This window comes from Excalfactoria chinensis, chromosome 1, assembly GCF_039878825.1.
Source record: "Excalfactoria chinensis isolate bCotChi1 chromosome 1, bCotChi1.hap2, whole genome shotgun sequence".
Taxonomy (NCBI): domain Eukaryota; kingdom Metazoa; phylum Chordata; class Aves; order Galliformes; family Phasianidae; genus Excalfactoria; species Excalfactoria chinensis.
The window spans coordinates 41,370,611-41,394,552 of NC_092825.1; the positions used below are offsets into that span (position 1 = coordinate 41,370,611).

At 35.9% G+C, this 23,942-nt stretch overlaps 1 long non-coding RNA gene across 3 annotated transcripts in view; it reads right to left on the reverse strand.

The window, feature by feature from the left end:
• Window positions 1-7,391: 7,391 nt before the first annotated feature.
• LOC140264724 (uncharacterized) overlaps window positions 7,392-23,942 on the reverse strand; it is a 48,008-nt gene continuing 31,457 nt past the window's right edge. For 2 of the 3 annotated variants that reach the window (XR_011906092.1, XR_011906093.1), the window contains exons 2-4: window positions 22,836-22,920; window positions 18,045-18,134; window positions 12,735-14,084 (exon numbers count right to left, since the gene is read on the reverse strand). This is a non-coding gene — a long non-coding RNA (uncharacterized lncRNA). Of the gene's footprint in view, window positions 7,506-12,734; window positions 14,085-18,044; window positions 18,135-22,835; window positions 22,921-23,942 lie in introns of those variants that run through there. The other variant, XR_011906096.1, reaches the window with a different exon arrangement.

Sequence of the window (23,942 nt, forward strand, 5' to 3'; positions counted from 1 at the left end):
CTGTCAGATGAAGCAAAGTGTAGAGCCTTCACAACTACCACATCTTATTCCTAGGACTACTTAATTGCAAACAGTTAGATTAAAATATGACTGCAGATAACTCCCAACCTAGCAGATGATGTTATGTAACTCAAATAGAGCTTTTAATCATTTCTAGTCTAGCAATATCACTCCAAAGGAAGTTGACATATATGGTGGTTTGAGTTATACCCTCAGTGGGATCACAATTGAGTATTTAACGTGGAACAGACAAAACCTCCACCTGAATTCAAGAATGTGTCCAATTACACATCCAATTTCGAGTCAAAACTGGTCTGAGTTCCATCCTCAAATATGGCGCTGGTGACTGTGGTATTCTGTACTTTATGACTGGATGTTCCAGACTCTTTGGTTAATAGATTTCTGAAAATAGTGATAACCAGAAAAAATTTTCTCTTAGTCACCACTGATGTTATTCTTATTATTATTTGGTATTAACATAGCTACTCTGAGAACTGGACTGTTCTCTTGGTCAGTAGGAATGCAGGACTATTTATATCAGAAAGAAACTAGCACTAATCCTCAGATTACAGACCTTGCTCTATCTATATGGTCTTTTTGCTCAAACATATGTGTTGTTTGTATATTTAAGAATGCAGTCCTTATTCAAGATAAAATACCCACTACAGTAAAAAATAATTGTGTAGTTCAGTATCTAGTAACAAATTATTTTCAAGTGACATTATTCTTCTATCATCAGTGTTGCTTCTTGTCTTGAACAATCGTTCTCCTCTCAGCTTTCTCCAGCTTTATTCATTCATTCCCTTTCTTTTTCCTCTTAGTAAGACAGAGTAAAACTTCCTAGAACTCCAAGAGAAGGAAGTAGTACTCACATAGAAGTGTTTTCATATTTGTGTATATCAATAAGAGTGAAGTAGATAGTGTCATAGTTCCCCTCTTGCCTCTTCTTAATGTTAACAACTTAAGTACTTTTTAGATTCCTTGTAAATATTGGGCAGATATGCCAGTGTTTTTGTTGTTGTTGTTTGTTTGTTTGCTTTCTTGCTTTTTAACAAAGAACAAAACAAGCTAATCAACCAGAAAAACCCCTGTGAAACAAAGCCCCCTGTGAAACAAAGTATGTATAGTCTTCACTGTACCAGCATCTGTAAATATAATACATTTCTTTTTTCAAGGAGACTGAATTTTATGAGATGAAAAGACTACAAAACACAAGGAAAGTATACTAGCAATATATTTCACTCTTCTATTTACATGTTCTTCCATTTTGAAAAACTTTCCAAAATCTTACATAGAGACATTTTGTATTTCAAATATATTTTGACAGAAAACAGCATTATAAGACTTGGACCTTATACTTTTCTGAGGTCTCATTAGATGAAAAGCAATATGTTTTAGTGATTATGTGTATGTGTATTTCTATGTATACATATGTGCAGATGCACATGTATGCCAATTGTTATAGAGTGCCATCTGCTGTCATGTAATACTAAACAGTGTTTCTGTTACGTTTCTAGGATCAATAAAGTCATGTCCTTCAAAGGCATTCTGGTTCAATTGCAAGTTTGCAGATGAAGTGCAGTTTTAAATTTCAGGAAGACACTGGAACAGGTTGTCCAGCGAGGTTGTAAATGCTCCCTCCCTGGAAGCATTCAAGGCCAGGCTGGATGGGGCTGTGAGCAACCTGGTCTAGAGGGAGGTGTCCCTGCCTATAGCAAGAGGATTGGAACTACATGATCTTAAAGGTCACTAGCACCCCAAATCATTTTATGTGTCTACGATTCTATGATTTAGACCAACTGGTTGTTATCTTATTTATTTAGAGAGAGATTATGAAGAGTCTAGGCATAATTTAAATAACAGTAGAGGTGTTCAGAAATAACATTCAAACTCTTTCTTATGAAACAAACTTTGAAATTATTTTGTTTAGGAGAAAAGTCTGCCTTAAGAATTGAGTCCACAAAAAAAATAAAAAAAATAATAATAAAAAAAGGCAAAAAATAAACTTTGCCACTTCTCAGAGCTTCCTGAGAAAAGCAAATAGAAAAAAACCACTAGCAATATAGTATTTCATTTAAGACTGAAAACTTGCTCAAATGCTGCGTTTCCTAAGTCTGTTTACTACTTCCCTCTTGTGGCCTGTGCCATAAAATATTTCTTTAAAAAGTTATATTGCTTAAATTACTCTCTCTTTCAACAAGCAATGCTATGAACTTTTAGTAAATATAAGCTTGGGCCGGTTTCCAGATGGACTCTCAAGTGGCTTTTACTTGAAAGCTTACTTGAAGTTTACTAGGAGATCAAAAACATTTTAATATTATAACATGTTTTGTAGCACAAACTTGGCTTCCAGTTTGGGTTAGGTGGTTCATACAGATGAAAATTTTCTAAATTCAAATGCTCAGGGAAATCACAAGACACCTTCGTTTTTAAGAAAGCAAGAAGAATGAAAGCCATTCATGTATCCTTCTGGCCAAGGATGCTTAATCATTTTAGTAATGTAGCCAGGAAATCAAACATATTTTCCTATAACTGACATGATTACAAAACCAAGCCTTCTACTCTGATATGATATCTTGATTTGCTACCATGATTGTTTTTGTTCTCTATGAAATCCATTCCTGCAGAAATATCTGAGTATTGACATTAAAATGAGACAGGTTTGTTTGTTTTGGGGAGGGGTGGGGGAAGATAATTAAACCAAGATTAATGCAAGCTGACTTTCAGAGTTGCTATCATTAGTATTTACAATTTTTATTTTGCAAAAATAAAGAAGAAAAAGAAAAAAAAGGAAGAAAGAGAGAGAAGTAAAGTAAGACAATAACTGTGGAGAGGATTTCAAAACTGGTACTGACTTCTCATTCACCCTCATTAACAAAATACACAGCAGTTATGAAACTGTCTTTTAATGGTAATAATCTGAATGCATGTTTGATTTTGGGTTATTCTTTATACACTTCACTTATTTAGGTAAATCAATCAATCAATTACAAGAAATGGGATGCAAGAAATCTAGGATATATTAGATAAACCACCAAACTATGAGAGCTGTCAACTCTAATATAACTTTAGAAAGATATAATGTACTACATTTTCATAAAAACTAGAAGATTATAAGACCTAGCATTAGATTTCAGAGGATAATTACTAGTAAAACTCTTTCATATTCATACATTATGAACCTAATGAACCTAGTCATCACAAGGGAAGAAAGTTTCCAAATGAAAAACTTGTATTCCAGAAATGGAAAATGCAATTGGACTTGCATTATGCAATACAAAACCATACAAAGGGAAAAAGAAATAAAAATATTTTAAGACATATAATTTATTTCTTGATCTAATAGATATGGATAATAAGGATATAGGAATGCAATACTTTCATGACTTCGGAAAGTTTAAATACAGAGTTTTAGGGAATACACAATGTATTGCATTGCAGTCCCTTTAAACTTAAGCATTTGGTCTCCTATTTCAGGAGAGGGAAGTAGAGATGGAAATTTCCACAACAATGCAGCTCGGGTTGCTAAGGTAGGGTGGGAAGAATTGCATTCTGGAGGTACCTGTCTTTCTCCTCTGACTGCAGGCTGTCATGAGCAATCAGTTTGTATTCGATTACTAACATTTAGATTGTTAAAATTAGGAAAGATAAATTTCACCTTACGTTAAACGCTTTCCCATGAAACCTGAAACACAAAAAAGACTGAGTTGGAATATAATATGATTATCTGCATTGCTTATGAGAGTGGTGAACTGGAGATACTTTGGTCTTCACCTGAACTCCTAGGTAAAGCACAAACACAGAAAAAGAAAGCATATAATACCTTAGAGAATTTATTCATTCTCCACTGTCAAAGTTATTAATATCTCTATCAGAGCTGGAGTATCTTCCCACGTTGGTCTGCTACAAAACTATGATCTCACTCATATTTCTATAATGAACTTTCTAACAAGTTAGAAATGAAGAAATGTTAATACATTGCACTGATGTCTTCTCACTTGATGAAGAATGGTTGACTTGCTTTTTCACAATAAAAGGTTAAATTTCTATCATGAGTGAAAATATTAAAAAAAAAAAAAAAAAAAGAGAATGTTTTAAGAATCTAAAAGCATTCATAACCATCTGGACTCCATCGTATGTTTATCAAGTTATAAGATAAAGGCTTCTGTTTCATTATAGGTGGGCAATGATATCCCACTTTATCATTTTCTAGAAGAGTTAGTTTAAATATCCAGAGCTAAAATCTGATAAAATCTTATTATTTCTGAGTATGTATAGCAGTCAGACTTCTCAACTGGTGTATGACTTGTATTTTTTTTCCTTCAAGTTGTATACAAAATAACTTTGCAGACTTTCACAGAACATATAGAACTTCATGACAACATATAAAATCTCTTCAATATTAGGTTGTTTTTTTTTTTTCCTTTTAAGAAAAGCCAAATCTCTGGCTGACTTTTTTAGCTTCTTTCTGTGTGATACACAGAAACCCTATGTAATCATCCATCTAGAATGGTGTCCATAGTCTGTTTGGGGAGGGTATGCAATATTCTAGTTGAGGGAAAGTTGTTACAGTTCTTTCCATATCAAGGATTGAGACATATTAACTGTACTCTATTAACTTGTATTTAAAATGTGAATGACATCTAAAAGAATTGAACACATACTAAAGCTGCATCACTGAAAAATAAGAAGTAGGTCATACAGAATGTGTAGTAGCATGCAATCCAAATTGTATTTGCTATCAGTTTGCTTTGCAACAAGCTTTAACATGGCACCACATTTTCAAATATACTCCAGTGTCGGTGGCTATTATTTATTTTCATCTAGGAAAATATTATTGTTACTTGTTTCTGTTTCTGTTAGATCCAGTAGCTGAAGCATAATTAGACATACAATGACATCTGAGATGAAACTTCGGGGAATAATATAACAATAACTGTAAAAGCTTAAGAGGTGAATTGAAATTGAAAACAATTAGTCCAGTGAAATTTCTTAACTGATGTATCAGTGACGTAACTCTAAAACTTAAGAACTTCCATCAGATACTGCTTTTCAGAGACAGACAAAAATCTTATTAAAGGAGTTTAAATGGTTATGGCAGAAAATTAAAAACTGATTATTCATTTTTCAATTAGAGAAGAAATAACATTACTTGGAATTTATAAATTATTCTTTTGGTCATAGGATACATAATGAATCAGAATTTTTGTTCATTCCTTACTTGTTATTAATTTAAATGACACAGAGATGGCATACTGTATTTTCACCAGTTTAATTTTATATTCAACAGAATTCTGAGTGTTGGATTTTGCTTAGTGGCCAAGAGGAATGTAAGGGTGGAGTAATAAATGAGCAAAAAAAGCAAGTATTTTTCAGCAGTATGATCAAAAGAAGTGTCTGCTGCCCATGACAGAACAAACAGTGTAGAAGAGCTGTGCACGTTCCTTTAATGAATCATAGAATCATAGCATCATTACAGTTGGATAAGACCTCTAAGATAATCAAGTCCAACCATCAACTGAACACCATCATTCTCACTAATGCGTGTCCATAAGTGCCACATCCACACATTTCATGAACACTACCAGGGATGGTGACTTCACCACTTCCCTGATCAACCTGTTTGCCTAAACACTCTTTCAAAGAAGAAATTTTTCCTAAAATTCAACCTGAACCTCCTCTGGCACAACTTCAGGCCAGCACCTCTCATCCTATTGCTAATTACCTGGGAGGAGAGACTGACCCCCACCTTGCAACAGCCTTTTTTCAGGTCATTGCAGAGAAGGTCTCCCCTGAGCCTCCTCTTTTCTGGACTAAACAATCCCAGATCCCACATCCACTCCTCATAAGAACTGTGTTCCAGACCTTTCACTACCTTCATTACCATTCTTTGAACATGTATCCGTGCCTCAGTGCCCTTCATGTAGTGAAAGACCCGAAACTGAACAGAGTAATTGATGTGCCATCTCTTCAGTGCCAAGAATACAGGGTGACAATTGCTTCCCTATAACTGCTAGGTACACTATTTCTGATACAAGCCAGGACACCATTGGCCTTTTTGGTCACTTGGACACACTGCTGGCTCACATTCAGCTGCCTATCAGCTAACAGCTCCAGATCCTTGTCCTCTATGGAACCTGCCAGTCACTCTGTTCCATGTCTGCATCAGTGCTGCAGTTGTTGAGACCAAAGTGCAGGACATGGCACTCAGTCTTGGTAAAGGTCACACAGTTTGTCTCAGTCCATTGATCTAGCATATGCAGATCTCTCTATGTGGCCTTCCTACCCTCAGGCAGATAAACACTTCCTCCCAACAAGATGTCATCTGTGAACTTACTGAAGGTGCACTTAATTCCCTCATCCAGATCATCAATAAAGATATTAACAGGGCAGGCTTCAATACTGACCCCTGCAGATCACTACTTGTGACTGGCCACTGGCTAGATTTAACTCCATTTACCATCACTCCCTGTTAAAATATAAAATATTACCCCTCTTCCCATCCAGCAACTGCCCTTATTCCAGAACCTACTTTCAACTTTTCTCTTTCTCAGGAGAAAACTGTACAAAACTTATTAAACATAAAAACATAAAAAGAAAGTTTTCTAAGTGTTCTTTTTTTTTTTTTTTTTTTTTTTTTTTTTTTTTTTAAAGACATCTGTGTGATACATATTAATATATATTATAGCTCACTTGAAATATATTCCCCTGATTTCAAGATAAGATATTTATTATTTATGCTGTATTTCTCAAATTGAAAGCAGTGTAAGACTCAGGGGTTTTAGAGAAATTCTGCATGGCACAGATACTCTGAGTCTATACAGAGTGCATATTTAGATATAACAGCATCAAAGGAGCTTCTGGTTTTGTCCATTTTTCACAACTATAGTACCCGTGAGTACTCCATTTGTCTTTGAAAGGGGGGTGACTTCTGAGTACAATTTGGCTGAAGGAAAATGGCAGTGTGCATCTGTTATTTGGGTGCATGTCAGAACATCTCTAAGCACACTGCAGATATACCTCAGGTGGAGCATGACACATACCCAGCAGCCCCAAGTACAGGTACCACCTGTGAAAGAATAAAGGAAGGAGCTGCACCTATCACATCCCTTTGGATGGATCTCCATACAGAACACCTTTCAGCCATGCAGCAAATCCACATACTTTCAGGGTCTTTTCACCACAGATTAAACTATGGTGTCTTGTGACAATCTTGTATCAAAAGGACATACCTATATGCCAGGTAACCCAGGTTAGCCCTTTGGTAGGAGAGGTGAGTGAGAGATGTGTGAGAGACTGTCATCATGCTGTGACAAAGGCACAACAAACATGCTATCTTCACAGACACTGCAAGCATGAGATACAGCATCCAGGCCTCACCCAATCACTTACCCATTCCTGGGGCAAAAAACCCTCTTCAGCCTGGAAGCATGTTGCAAGTCTCTGTCTGAGTCCAACCACAACTACTGCAGCCAGCAAGATGTCCCTTTTTGGGCAACTTCATTCTGGAATGGGTCACAGAATCTTCAGATTATTTCTGCTGTTGTTGTTAACACATAGCCAGTCACATTCTTGGAGATAAGTCCTATGAAGTGTGAGGTATAGAGACCTTCATGAAAATAAGCCTCTTTTGTATGGTACTATGTAGGAGCTTTGCTTTTCTATTCCACTGTCTCCATTCACTTGTGACAAACAATAGAGCAGAGAGAACTTTACAGAGATTGATAGTGGGACATTTTAGAGTAAGACGGTATTTCATTTTTCTGATAATTTTGAGTGGGTGAACACTAAATATCTTACTGTGTGTACTGTGAGAATATGGTGGATGTCTGGATGAGAGAATCTTACGGTTTGGATATTTCTGAGCTTCTGAGAGTGTCCTAGGAATTTTGTGCATTGATAGCAGTGAACAGGATTCATTTTCCCTGATGCTTCCACACCACCTTTCTTTCCCTATCCCCATCCATCTCTATGTGGTATAGCTTTCAGCATGGATCTTGCTGTGCTCCTCTAAAGCTGTGCTGCTATGCCTGGCCTCCACTGCCAGATGCTCATAACCTTCAGCTCATCTCTGCTCATATCCTTCCAAATAGCAGTTCTGGCCCTTACTCCATCAGAGACTTCAAAATCCTACAGAAAGGCAGTATTTGTAAAATATTGCTTTAGATGTGTTTCAGGAGAAATGTCCAAGAAAAAAAGAAGGGAAAATAAATCCTTCTTTCAGGAGCTCTCTCTCATCTACCAGCCATGAAGATTTTCTGGGAACATCTCTGAGGGTTTAGTTAGCTTTCTATCTTAAAAAGACAGGCAGATTTTCTTTAGAGACTTTGGCTTTGCCTCAAAACCTTAACGTAACAATAGAGGGAATTACATGATTTAAAAGCAGCAAAGTCAAAGTAGAGCATCCAGTGCATGCATTCAGCAGTCCAATCCTGCTCTGCTTAGCATATTTTGTGGTACTTTTGTCCATTCCAGATGGGACTTAAAAGGAATGTGTCTTTCTGTGCTTCTCAGGAGATTTTCTGACAGCTTATGTGATTTAAACCTCTAGAAGTTTGGAACATAAAAAGTTAAATACGTGTGATTTTCATTCAGATTACAACAAATTCCATGATATATCCTACTAATTTAAGTTACCTGCAGCAGCTAAAACATATTGTTATAGTCCTACAGCAAGGTAGATATAAGTGAAAATGGACTATTCACTTATTTCACCTTTGTTGCTCTTCTGCAGGGAAAACGAGCTCTGGCTAAGCAAGATCTCTTCTATAATTGTCAGTACATCTCACCTGCTTTCAACCCTAACATTTGCTCTTCTGGTTCGGCATGACTTTTTTTTTTTTTTTTTTTTTTTTTTTTACTTTTAACCTTTTCAGTCATTTCTCAATATTTTTGGGAGATTTTATGAAATACTTCAGAGTGTTCTGCAAAGCTGTAGAATGCACGAAGTTCTCAGTAAGCTTTACTGATTTGCTACAGCTTGTGGAAGAACTGATGTTCCACCAAGGCTAAGGATTTTGATACAGATTTTACTGGGGTTCAAATGCTACCCTATTTTTGCTGTTGTCCTGCATCACTTTTCACTTCCAAGTGATGGCCTCTGCTTGGAAGTGTGGGTATGCAACTGATATGATGTTACCTGTCACACAACAGGCTGAGACTTATCTTCAGAATTCTTCTTTTTAACTACATATCCTAGATGTTTCAGAAATTAATCTGGGTAAAATGTCTGCTATTATGTAGTGGGTATTCTGGCTGGAATATTCTGACAAAACACATGCAAGTTTTGCTTCATTGTAATTTGATGCGCTCTGTTTTGAAAACACTGCTTTTCCTACTGGACTGAAATTTTTATAAGGAAAAAAATGCATTTTGCAAAAACTACCTTTTTACATGACCAAAGTGAAAACCCAGGAAATGGCTTAAGTTATAAACTATTAATTGAGTTGCTAATTAGGCAATACACTGCAATGAAAATAATGGTTTTGAGTCACCTTAAGTGACTCAGTCCTGGAATAAAGCATTGAATTTCCAGGCAGTGGCATTCTTCTAGCTATCTGAATGCTAAACAAAATTATTGTGATTAGTGGCTATCATAATTTATACAGAATACAGACTTTCAACTTTCTGTGGAAACAATTCTTTTGTGCCTTACTGTTAATAGAGTAGTAAAAGCTTAGATACATGTGGATATGTTTACAGTGGAAGTGCATAGGATATGTTCTTAATTCTTCAGGTGTAGAACACTTAAAATGAACTTGTTATCAGAATCAGTCCAAATTACAACAGCAAACCTGTACAAATAATGACTTCATTTCTATCTTTGAAAACACGGCCTTCCAAAATTGACAATGATTTGTATACTGAAGTAACCAGTATCATCAGACACATATTTACCACTATCGTTCATGTTTCTTGTTGGTGCAGTATGTATACGCATGTACAGAAAGTACAGTACCTCTACTACTGAGAATATAAACTTTCAAGAGTATTAACTTTCAAACCTTTGTTGCTATTGAGAAAATAGCAACAGACACTTGAGATTTAAGGAATTAAATAACTTAAATAAATGAATAAATAAAATAACTTAAAGTCAAGATACACAAAATCATTCCTCCTATTTTTTCTCATCTGTATTCACTGTCTGAGCCATGGTGAAATGACATATGTCAAACTCAAGATTTGAGCATTTATTGCCATTTGACTGCATACCTTGAGAAATGAGAAAGAAAAGACCTGTTTAGACTGTCTCTGAGTTTAAGAGAAGTGTCAATATTTAAGCTGAACATCCTGTAATCGAATCCCAGTGTGCTTGTTCTTGTGTCTGTTTGATACAGATCCTTCATGTCCCAACATCTGAAAATAGAAACAACTTTAAATGTCAGATCCTTTCAGTGTTCACTGCTTAGAGAATGGCAATTGGTGAGAGATGTCCAGTTGTGTTGTTCCTATCAACCTCAAACAGGCTTATACATTTGCCTTCAGCCCGTAAATCTGCTGTAAATCTGCATACAGCATTATTTGTAAAGCTGTGATAAAACCTCATCCATACATCTACCCATCATGAGGAAATTTTATTTTTTCATTTTCTCCATCTCTTTCCTAATATTCTATCGAGAATAAAGAGCCTGATAGCCTTCAGGTTGGCTCACTGGCTTCAGGAAGAAGGTACTTGATGTAATAGCTGAGGGGAGCCCGAAGCTCTTCCCACCTTTGGTGAGCATCTGGGACTGTCATGCAGGCTCAGCTTTTCATGGTTAATCCCTATGGAATCACCACTGAATTAGATACCCTAATGCTTTGTAACTGTGGGGAAGAGTCTTTGTAAATGGTCTTTCAGTTTTGATTTAGTTGAAAAAATGTCCAAGTGATCAAGCACTCAGGGCCAGTTTCTGAAGGGAAAAGTCTGCTGACTTCTAATACTGGAACTTCATGCAGATACTCTGGGGCACAAGGTTAGTCCCCTTCTTCTAGAGTTGTCATTGAGAAGTGGGCCTTTTCATGCATCCCTCTTGCTATATTAGGAAAAAATGTCATTCTCTCAAACAATAATACTACCTTTCCCTGCTGTGAATTTTAAAACATAGATGCAATTTATCCACCTCATACGCTCTTGTTTTTTCAGCAGCAGAACAGGTCAGTCTACTTCATCCTGAATCAATTGAATTTTTTCTTTTCTTTTTTTTTCTTTTTTCTTTTTTTTTTTTTGCCTACTGAGAGCACAAGTAATAAATAGGAAACTTATTTAAAGAACACTGCAGTGGGCTTGCAATAGCTATTCAATACTTTCAATGCCGTAATAGTCTTTGTTTGATGGCTATATGGGTTCTCAATTGGTCTGAAAACATTAAAGATCTGAGGAAAGCCATTTTCTTTCTTAATAGGAGAATCAATTGAACTGAACAAAAAAGTTCAGGCTGATATGATTAAATAACGTGTGCTAAGGAGATGGAGTTTGTGCCCTACATTTTAGCCTCTAAAAAAGGCCTGTAAATGCTAACCAGCTCTGATCATCACAAAAGATTGGCTAACAGGATACAGTTGGACAAAGGTGATTTTTCATCTTTTTCTGTTGTGTGTGTGTGTGTGTGCAGAAGTATATTACAAATGGTTTTCTTTGATTTATTGCCTTTTCAGGCAAAAGCAATGTGAAAACTTCAATAAATTTCCTGAAGATTAGAACTCAGCAAGCAAAGAAACATTTATTTGGTTTAAGTTATTACCAAGTTCGGTGCAAGATAAGACAGGATCTAACTTAATTCCCCTTCATTTCAATATACACATGTTCAAGAAAGGGCACACACTGTGCAAAATACCATTGACTTTATTGACCTCAGAACAGAGAAGTCAGGCTCCTTGTCATAAAAGAAGTTCTTGGTACATAGCAATTTGCCTCTTTGGCCCCTCACCTTTTCAATCCTCATTACAGTTTGGTGTTCTTAAATGTACTGTGAAATTTGGAGGTGTTTAGCTGCCAATTTTACAATAAGCTCAAAATAAGCATTTTATTTTCAACATTACATATATAAAATACCAAAAAAAATGATTATTTATGGATTTCTGTTGTACTCTACATATTTAAAATAACAAGTACGATTTAGTAGCATTTTTTTATTTATTTATTTATTTTTTTTTTTTACAGCAGCATAATATATTATCAATGGAAGAATACTTGTTCCTCTGCTGGAATGAATTTCTTCTTCTTCAAAGTTTAATTTTAGGAAAGGGTGGTAATAATAATGCAACTTCTGCTTAGTGAAATGTTGCAGTATAATTTAAATTAATGATAAAAAATTTGTGCATTATCCCACCCTTTCTGTTATCTACAGTGTCTATATGTTTTTGCTCATTTGTACCACTGCACAGAAACTGGAATTTCTTTTTCATGGAACTTTGCTCTTTACCCTGACGACATTTGTGGCACTGCCCCTGACTTTACTGAAATTAGAATGTAAACCTTCAACCACCAAGTAATCTGTGTTTAAAACACAGGTTATTTTTGGTTTGTTGTCTATTCCACTTGCTTTGTAAGCTTTTTTTTTTTTTTTTTTTTTTTTTTTTGAGTTTTGAAGTAAATCTTTCAGTAGATTATTTATTTATTTGCCTGGTGGATTTTTTTTATCTTCCAGATTCTTTTCATTCTCTCCCTCTCCTGTGACTTTTCAGTAATATTTTGCTGTAAAATGTCATAGTTGATAATAATAGTAGTCACAAAAGTAAAGAATCACCTCAGCTATTTCCTATGCATATTCTGCATGGGATATGCCACAATCCTGATGGAAAGTGAAATGGATTGGGTGGCACAGTTCTGAGCTGTTACAGTTTGTGGTGGCTGCTGTAAAGATTGTGCACAAAATTCTTGTATCTAAAAGAAATTCATTCTAATGATGCATTTGTCCTCTAAAACATAGAATATTTAATCATGACATTTCCTAGACAATATCATCTGTATTCAGTTAGATGTTTCTTATGTTGTTTATCAGCTAGGTGTACAATGGTCACGATTTCATCACTGTTAAGCAAGAAGAAGGGTCCTTGGAGCTTTTGCTCCAACAGCCGAGATTCCCTACCTGAATCATCTCAGCCTGTTGGTGAAATAAGCTCTCAACAATAGTCAACTGAGCTCCTCAGGGGTTCAGTGATGTCTGCTGATTTCCATGGAGCTACTCAGTCTGTGCCCTGTGCATCACTGAAAGAAAGTGCCCACATAAGTGCCCAGAGAACTTCCTATGATCTTCAAGTCAAAGCTAGTCTACCTTCATGGAGCATTACGTGAATTTGCCTTTCCTGAGGTGAAATAACATCAAATTCCAGAAGTTTCAACTTACATAAACTGAGAATGAGGAACTCAAATTTATATCAGCAGCAGAAAAAGTTGGCTACAAGACTTGTTGCGTACTTTAAGCACTGCAGTGCTTATTTAGTTTGATTTTTAGAAACTGAAGGCCCAGCACTTACAGGAAAGGATTTGTTCACTGCATGTTTTTAGGTACAACGTGACATTAGCAACTCAGTTTAAAAATCATCAAAATGAAGTACAAAGAAGAGCCAGTTTTTCTCTTGGAATCCTAAAGGCAGAGGAAACAACGTGGAAAATAGTAAATAACATGCTTATTAATCCTAAATTAAGCTGCAGTTGATTATTCTCTTTAGATTTGCTGGGCTTTATGTCTTCGTTTCTATGGTAAACTGTGAGGGGAAATGGAAGAAAATTACTAAGCAATGCGTTGCATGATGATCACCTCTCATACATTAGCTCCCCCGCAAAATACATATAACTCACTGTTTGCTGTGTGCTGATGGGCATAAGAGCACAATGTTCTTTCTCTTTATCACCGACTACACTGCCTTACTAGGATTGGAAGTCAGACTTGCTAATCAGCAGTTCTCAGGACACCCTGTAGATCCCTGTTTATGAATGGAACAGACATTTGCCATTAATGAAAAGTGGTCTTTGGGCTTTCCTCTTGTGATCCTATCAACCCCCAGTGTTACTCCTACATCTCCATCATAGTTCTTCACAGTTCTTGCTGCTGGATGGTGGCTTCCTGCTTGTGGTGTACTTCTTGAGTTTTCCCTCTCCTCTAGCAAAAAAAAAAAAAAAAAAAAAAAATAATAATAATAAAAAATGTTTTAAACATACACAAGTTGCTTAGAGGTTTCTTCCTTTTTGTAGTGCTCGTTTTCTTTTTTTTTTTTCTTCTTTTTTTTTTTTTTCCCCTCATTTACACATTAACTTTTCCTATACCAAGTGATGGTTTTATTTACATCAGGCACTGAATTAAATGCTGATCAGTGGATCTTTCACTCATGTTTGTTGGACTAGGTCCTATGAATCACTGAAAATAAAATCTAGAATAGATAAAAACAGAAAAATAGATTTTTTTTTCCTAGTAGATTCTAATACTACGTGCGCACTTTGCATGGAAGAGCCATGTCTCTTAACCTTGTCCATAGGAGACATTTATCCAATTTGTGTGGGTAACTGAGATTATCTTACTCGTCTTATTTTTCATAAATCTGCAATTTCTCTAATTTTGTTTAACAATTCCAAATTTTGTAAAGGTTCTCTGCTAATAAGCTGCTTGTTGTTTTATCATTTATCATTATACGCATATATATATATATATATATATAACTTTTCTGCTGCTCTGAAGCCTTGTTATACAACAGGCTGAACAACAGAAAGGACTGAGCAATCCCAACAAACTAACTACGTGAGATGAGACTGCAATAAATAGATGACAGTTCAGTATCTGGAAGGCTGATTAGCAGCACAAAGTAAAAGCCTGCAATACTTTTAGTTAGTTGTTTGTTTGTTTGTTTGTTTTTTAGATTTCTTTCCTGCTACGATTGATACCAAATCCTTAAGTCAACATTTCAGAAGGAGAAAATCCTATGACAAACTGCTATTTCAAGCAGTCACCAAGACAATAATAACACAATCAGCCCTGTAGTATTCAGAGGGATATAAATTATTGTCTCAGGGTTGCACATATGTGCTTGAAGGAATACTCCTGAACATTTTTTTCTTAACAATGGGTTAACTTATTTTAATTACTTTAGTTGGTGAAAGGTTTATTGGAACCAATGTTTGACTAATTAAGAAACAACTGAAATAAAATCTTACATATGACCATGGTTTTCTGTATCATCTTTTTATTGACCTGGAGAAATATGCCTGAGGATATGAATTTAGTCATTACACTGGTATCTCTGTGCTTCAGTTCATCATTCAAGCTAATCCTGACAGCATCATTTCCTTATTAAAGCTTTATAGAAAGTCATAAAAGTGAGTATTCATGGAAAATGAATTTTAAATTCATTCACACTTGTATTCAGGTTAAAGAACAAACTTCTGCCTGCTAGGTTATGGCTGATTTTTCTTTAGGAACTATGTTCTGAAATGATAGTGAAGACAAATGAGAGCTTTGTTGTAAACCTGGGTAGCTACATCCACATGTGATGTCCATGGCAGATCTGCCTTTGTCTACTGAAGATCAGTGACCAAACAGATTGGTTAGAAATTTTGACACTTGAGGGGTTAGAAACATCTTGTGAGGCACTGCCTAAACATCAGATAGTGACACACCATCATTACTATCATACTAAAGTGTCAAAGATTTTTTTCATGAGGTTAAAACATATGGCACAGGACATAAAGGAGACCTCTTTCCTTTTGGATTGACAGCAGGATATCACAGTATCTAGAACGACACCAGAAAGCTATACAGAAACAACTGAATATTGCCTCTATGACGACAGCAGATGGGATAGCTGGAATTTTATCAAGAACAGGGTGACTGCCTAACCACAATACAAATAAATAACCACTATGTGAGAGTACACATGAAAGCACAGGTTCAAGCTTTCCCCTTTTCTTTCCTCGCCCCATCTCTTCATCTGCCATCAGCTTCAGGATGTATTTCAAATAACCATGTTTGGCCTGGAACATGGGTTCAGATGGCCATATTTGGACTGCACATAGAACGGGGGGTGGGTGGGTGGGTGGGTAGGTTGAGAAATGGAAGTTTTAAAGACTACAGCCACAGAATTTAATATTAATAACTTTCAGAGGCAAGGCTGGTTTTGATCTGTCAGCACAGAGTTAAAATACTGAAGATAAACTGTTCCTAATCCTATGAATCAACACTCTTACAGATACATTTGTTTCATTTAAAAATGTCAAAGACTGTTTATAGACAATGAGATTAACTTGTTTAAAAACCAATTCCTCTACTGAATACAAATGATAAGCATTCACTAATCATAGTTTAGTGTATTTGATATAATCTCAAAAGAAAACAGGTGTCTTTGGGATTCAAATGTCTGAAATAAGTTAGTCTTAGAAATAAGGACTAGAAAAAGGAAATAATTCTTCTAATATCTGTGCACATCTTTGACACAAATTAGTGAATAACACTATCTGAAGTAGCAGCAATAATGATAACAGTAATAATAATGAAAAGAACAGCAGTTTGACTCTTGGAGATTATAGGACAGAGCTTTTAATTTATTTCATGTTTTTTTAAAATCAAAAGTAGCTCTTCTAATTCACACCTGCCATTTCTGATGGAGATTATCTACTTCTGCAAGTGATTAGTGTTTGGATAGGACCAAAAAGCATTATAGTCAATAAATGATGCAAATTCACCTAATTCTAATGATGCCAGCAGAGCTAGAGTTAGTTTCACCATCTCCAAGTCTGTCTCTAACTATTCACAAACAAGAAATATTTGATCAATTCTGTTATTTTGATTACTTAAAGCTGGCTGTGGGACTAGGAGTGGTGACAGGCTGAGAATTATGCTGAATCTTCATCTCTAGGAGCAAGCAGATGAAGCTATGTGGGGATAAGCAAATTCTTTCTCCAGAAGGGTGTTCCCTCCTGTCTCACCCCCTTCCTTTCCCTCCTCTCTCATCTTTTCTCCTTTAAGGAAATTGGGAAACTGGAAATACACCACATGGCACGCAGTTCTTAAAAGAAAATTTTAAGACAGTGAGAGATTTAGGCCATTCTGGTAAAACAAAGAATGCAAGCAGTCTGTATGACAATAATCAGTGAGGTTGGCCTGAAGATAGCCCAGGAGCTACCAGACCTTCAGTTTTCCACAGCTGTCATGAAATCGCCATGTTACTAAAAACTGTTGAATTGTTACTGTTCTGTTCAATCACTTGACCGGTTGAGAGCTAGTTCACTGGAAATCCAATCAGTTCGTTCAGACTTAAAAAGAATAGTTTTTCTCCATGCTAGATAATTCGTATTTCATGATTCACATACTGATCATCATTCATGCTTCTGTAAAACAATGGGAGACAGTTGAATATACTTAAATCAAATCATGAAGCAATATGGGGGAAAATGGTATTCCTGAATAGAGCTAGCAGCTGACAAAACAATATAGTGCTTTAATAAGAGCATAATTACTTATTATTCTTGTCTTAAAATAGCATTTACATGAAGAGAATTAAAGATTTATTTTAAGAACCTATTACAGATAAACATGATAAAATGTATTTTGGGATAACTTGCCTGATTTTGATGAAATTACTCCCAAGAGTTATCTAAACTTTTGTCTCAGATTTCTTGTTGTTATATCCTTCCAGTATTCTCTTGTCAACATTTTATTACTAGAAACTTTATATATATTCAGTATATATAAAAATATTCCTGAAGGTATTGCTGGTTTATTTATTTATTTACTTATTTCTCTGTTACATTCCCTTTTAACAAAAGTCTGAACAATGCTAATAAATTCACTTCTATAGCTCTTCCTTCCTGAGAACAACTATCCTGTAGAAAAATGGAAGTTAGTCAGAGCTGACCAGTCTAGGGATCTGTTTATAAGTTAATTTCACACTCGTTCAATAGTCATCAGTAGTAAAAAGCATAAGGCCATTAATGTCCTTTCATTTGCTTTAGAAGCATAAAGTACAATCTATTTTCTTCCACTTAAGAATACATAAATGAAGGAAAGCAAAAAGGACACACATTTCTTCACAGAGCAGTCATTAAATTTAGTCATTAGTAGCTAGAAAATTACCTTTTCAACTCAGAAGTTCAGAGAATCCAAAACAGCCAAGTGAAAAGTGCAGATGAATATGTTCTTCTGTCTCAGAAGATGTTAATGCATCTGAACAGGAATGTGAGGTAAAACTTACATTGTCTTACATGCACTGAAATACAGTACTTTTCCTATATAATAGACTCAGTACTATGAAAAAATATAAGTTCAAAAGAAGAAATATAATTTATCTGCCAAAACCATAACCAAACTGAGGACTCGTGAACACCTGCAAAGTGTTCTGATATGACAAGAACAGGAAGAGAGCTGTATGGAAATTTGAAAGTTGCATACTATGTTGTTTCTCTTCCAGTTCAATACCCGAATGTCTCAAGAGAGAAAGAAAACCTGAGTTTTGTGTGTCCTTCTCTGGCTTTGACTTGTTTCAGTGCTCTCTTGTATCTCACAAGTGAGTGTTGACAAGTGTCATATATGTCACAAGAAATATGTCATTCAAAAAATGAGAACAACCATTTTGTGTCATTTTGAAGAAAGATCTCTTGTTCAAGCCACACAATCAGAAGACAAACATAATGACAGAAGCTAAGTGACAGAGTGTTAAAATAAAGAATAGCAAAGAGTAAGGGGAATGAGAAAGCAGGAAGGTTGGCCTGACTGATTTAGGATGGGATGAATCAATGTTGAGGACCAGGTTAAAGTCAAGCACAGTGGTCTTGGCTGACTGGTTTGATTATTTTTTGAGCTGCAAGTCTTTTTGGGGGGGAATATCATGAATTACAATAAGAGATCCTGATTTTAGAGAATCTTACCTTTGAACCGTTCTGTGCAAAGATACAATCTGGAAGGAAGTTGTATCATTTTACTAACTTGGGAAACATTAATACCATAAAAAGCCTGAGAAACAAAACATAAACCAGAAAGAAGCTTGTATCTGTACTGTTCCTTTAAAAATGCTACTTGATGTGATTATGAGTAACTGCCAAGTCCTCTCTTTGTGTAGACTCATTTCTCATAAAGCAGCAAGAACTACAAGATTAAAAAGGGCAAACACAGGAAGGTTAAAATGGCCCCTGGATTGTAATGCATTCAAAGCTACTTTGACCTTGCCTTTTGCTAATGGGAGACAATCTGTTCCTCTAACCAGTAGGACCTAACAGGTCTTGAAACTCAATCAGGCCCCTGCCTCAAGGAATTTATATTAAGTAGTTTAAGTAGCTCTCCTGGGTGGGGAAATGTTAGTCAGAGCTGGTTCAACTAGGCCTGGGGGGAGAACTTGCTCTTCTGGCACAGCTACAGGTGGCAGCTGCCTTCAGAAATAAGCGACATCCCTTCCAGAGCAGAACTGACAGATGGATGTAAACTTATCCCCAAGCCATCATCTTCTTAATATCTGATCCTTCACGAATCCCAGCTGAAAGGCTATTTTACAGTTGAAAACTGTTTCTTTAGGTAGTCTGACTTCTCCTTTCACAAAGGGCATCTTAAGTTGTTCTGTAGTTGGCTGTGCAGCAGGCACACAGTTGCATTGCTGTGTGCATCTGAATGTCTTAAAGGGCAAGGGGCAATGGGTAGATTTGCATAGGCACATGTGATGCCTGCAACACAATAAGCTTGCACTGTGCAGGACACGATCTTGGAGCCATTTCTTAGCCTACCTTAGGATCCTCCCTCACAAAAACCAACACTTTCCTGAAGAAAAAGGTTTTTTGCCTAATAGTGCTGCACAGAAGTAAACCATGAAAGCCTCTCTCTTGTGTTTGCTCTCTGAGCTCTCAAGTGTTCTTACCTGAATAGAGCTTAGAAAGGGGTGAGGAAATCCAAACAGGGAGGCCTGTGCTAGTGCTGTGGGTAGTCTGGGAAGTGAAATAAGTACTTTTTTGAAGAATCTGTTCTTCACATAACTGGAGGCCCCACATGTGAGATTTTCCTGAGTGCCATATCACATTTCTTACAGGGTGGCAATCTCTGTTACACTGCTGCTCCTGGAAAAACTTTCTCAGAGCACCTCATGAATTGGCTCATTCTTCAGAAGCTTATAAATTGGGAATTTAAATGCTTTTCAGAAGATAGAGGGAAAGTAGGATGATGAAGGAGATAGAACCTGGCATCATAACTAGGGAATTCTCAAATTTTTGCATTTGAAAAACTGGATGAAAGCAATTTATTTTCTGGTGGCATAAGCCTGATAAGTGGAGAGAGATAGATGCATACACTAAGAGATGGAGAGAGTTAAGTGATTCTAACTTGCAATTTTTGCAGTGGGGCCACACCTTTGGAAAACAGAAGCAAAAGTTAATTTTCTGTCTCCGAGGAGGGCATTAATAGTCCTGTGCCATTTAGTACAACTTGATCCTTTGATCCGTATATTGCTTTGTCTATCCTGTGCTAATTTACTTAAGTGTTTGCAAGGAGGGGCCAAGGGGAAAGAGCTTTCATCAGAAGTACAGAATTGCTGAGTTGTTTGACAGTAATTCTATTTGTGATTCATTTATTTAAGTACAGGCAATGTGGAGTTGAGGGGTGATTTTTTTTCTCGATACAGACAAGATAAATAGTCAAATGGAAATCTATGTGCTGGTGACTGTCAGTATTGAAGGCAACACTCTGAGCAAAGTTCACCTAGTGGTGTGCTGTATGGACATCCCAACTTTGTCACACAAACACGTTATCCATATACATATGTCCTGTGTGAATTGTACACACTAAATAAAGGCTGCAGGGAAAGATTCACCTTCATTTTTCTTTCAGCATGTCCCAGTAGTCCTAAGGGAATGGTTTATCAGAGACAATATTTCATTTCTCAATAGCATTTCCTGGCTTCCCTGTCAGATATGACAGTTTTGATACTTGTTACTGAGATGCACCTATGCAGTGTACTGACATTGTACTGTAATGACCAACAGACAACAGACCAACAGACTTAGGCAGCAGACTGCTGGAAACAGATTTCAGTGCCTATTAACCCAAAACATGTTTAAGTGATTGACATGGAGGTAAATGATTTCATATCATGCCATCAGTTCTTCAAGGCATCTACTCCTCCATTTTTGTTGAGGTAGAACCAACTGGATGTGTGGTGGGTGTTTCGTTTTTTGCTTTCCTTCTCAAAAGGGCAGATTAACAGAAAGGACTGGAGCACACATTAAAAGTTTGATGTCAACAACCTCTCTTTGCAGACTGGTTGTGATGTGCATCTGTATGTGTAGTCATTAACAGACTGTGCTATGCAACATAGTCAATGAAAAAAAGACCCTGAACATACAATCTAACAGAAAGTAACAGTTTTGCGTAAAGTGTAATGTTATATAATATTAAGGAGAATATGCAACTAAAGGCCAACACCTTCAAAAAGAGTAAAAACTGAAAAGAGCAAAGGAATTCCTAGTAATTTGATTAAATTTGATTTTTCTATTTGGAAGCAATATCAAATGAGCTATGAAACATCATTTCCACCAACCCCCCAAAACAAACAAACAAACAAACAAACAACAACAACCAAAAAATAACACAAAGACATTAACACATTCTTCTTTAAATGACAGACTAGCTTTTTGTACTAGTAGTTAAAACCTGAAACATCAGTTTGCTATAGATGGATAAATAAACATTACTTATTCTTCTCTAATTGCATATACAGTGATTTTATTGTCTTATTAGTAGGCAGGTAAATTGAAATGAATGTTTCCATGCACTAACTGGAAATTCTAGAAATATATATATTTTATATATATATTTTATATATATATATATATTTATATATTTTAAAAAATACTTCTGTGTAATTAATTATTTTAAAATATTTTATATTTACATATTTTAAATATATAATGATCCCAGTAAAAGATGCAGCTGATGTTACAAATTGCTAAGTGAAATAAATCAAAACACTAACCAAGCAGGTAATAACTGCTTTTGAAGCAATTACCCATCTGTAGATGGCAGGTCACTTTTTCCAGATTATTTACAGAATATCCAGTTGTACTTTGCACATAAGCCTTGTTTTCATGGGTTCCAAGACTATGAGGCTTCAGATTTCTTGCAGGAACAGCATTCATTAAATTTGCAAGCCATTAGTTCTGTATTACTTTGGTAATGTACTTTGAAGTACATTTTCCACATCTGGCTGTATGGGAGGTCATGATGTTCCCAGCTTTATTTAACTACAACCAGATACAGATCACTGTTTTCCAAACTATTTCATTTAATGTTGTCTGTCATTTTACATCACTCCCAGAACAATACTGCAATCTAAAATTACTATGCTGTTGGTGATTTGATTTACATATTAAAGTACAACAATAACAAAATTAATTTCCATATTGTTCCTCACAGGAACTGCATGATACTTCTACAATTTAATCAATATCAATATGTGTATTAAGTGCAAATCTCGACAAATTTTAGTACACAGAGATGCACTCCTTTATCAAATTTGTATGATTAATGACAAGCTTACCTCAATTAGCTTTTAATTGGATTAAAGATAAAATATATCAGTTCTGGAAAAATCTTCAGTAACTTAAGGTAGATATACAGTAGAGGTGGAAAAAGGTTATAGAAGTGCTGGGTTCTTATTAACCCATGTCATTGTATGTGCCCTCAGCATGACATTCATGACATACCAGCTTTAAAAGGAGAATGTCTTTCTAACTGAAGTCATGATGCTAATGGAGCCAAAATGAAATTTCCAGCATTTCAACTGCATTGTTTTCTTTTTGCCTCTTATATAATACTTTATAACAAGAAGGTCTAATATTTGGCTATATTAAAAGTTATATATGAAGTACAAATGAAAGCAAAATGCCATACTATGGAAAGTGGCCCACATCGTTCCTTTGGTTCACAGTCAGTTTTTTTCTCCACATCTCTTCATCTCCTTTATTCCTTTCTGTCTCTGGAAAACATAAGATATAAATCAAGTGATCCCATATGAAGACATCAGAGTTACTTCAAGTCTCACAGGGATTTAACCTGTATGTTTACAATCAGCCATGGTATTTGTCCCAGCTCTTTCATTTCTTTCTTTAAAAATGTGCTTCTTCATTTCACAGCTCAGTTCTCTGACTGTTTAGACTACAGGTTTTGCTGAAGCATTTTTGTCTCTGCACCATCTTCAGTATCTGCAGCAGTTATCTCTAATGGTTTACACATCTTACAGATTCTCCCAGCTTTCTTTTTTATGGCCTAATAAATCTTTCTTCATGACTCAGGGCTTCTGCTGTCTTCTCCAAATGTAACCTTCCATCCTGCAGCTTTTTTTTTAAATCATTATGCAATGATCTAAGACAAGAAATAGGGGATGTCACATCAACTAAATCAACAGAGAACTGTGGAAGGGAAAAATGTTGCTAACCTAGTTACAGTTGGGTTAGAGACTTCCATGCACTCATAGGGATATAAAATAGCTATGACTCATATCTTTCCCAAAGCTACATAAGATCATGTCCTTCCAGACTTATTGCACTGACTGTATATAATAATGCTTACAGAAAAAATAATATATATATATATATGTATTATAATGCACATCAGGATAATCAAATTCAGTGTGTTTAAAGTATCATATACTCTGTCTACAGCAGTGTTCTGTCATGCAGAAAAATATGTTTTTAACAACTTCTTCACCAGTGTCTAGGATTAAGTGAGGTAAGTGGCACAGACATCCTTGACCCCTTAGCAGAATGGAAGCACAAAAAAATCCAGGAAAAACAAATAGAAAACAAAACAAAACAACACCAAACAAACAAACAAAACCACCCAAACCCATTCATCAGAAAGTGACTTGTGCCTTCTGAAAAATCTGTGCAGCAGAGACAACAGAGATCAATACACAGACACTCCTCAGAAACAGAAACAGTACTGAGACAAGCCATGGCTCTTGAACCAGGTAGCTGAATTATGGGTCTTTATATGCCT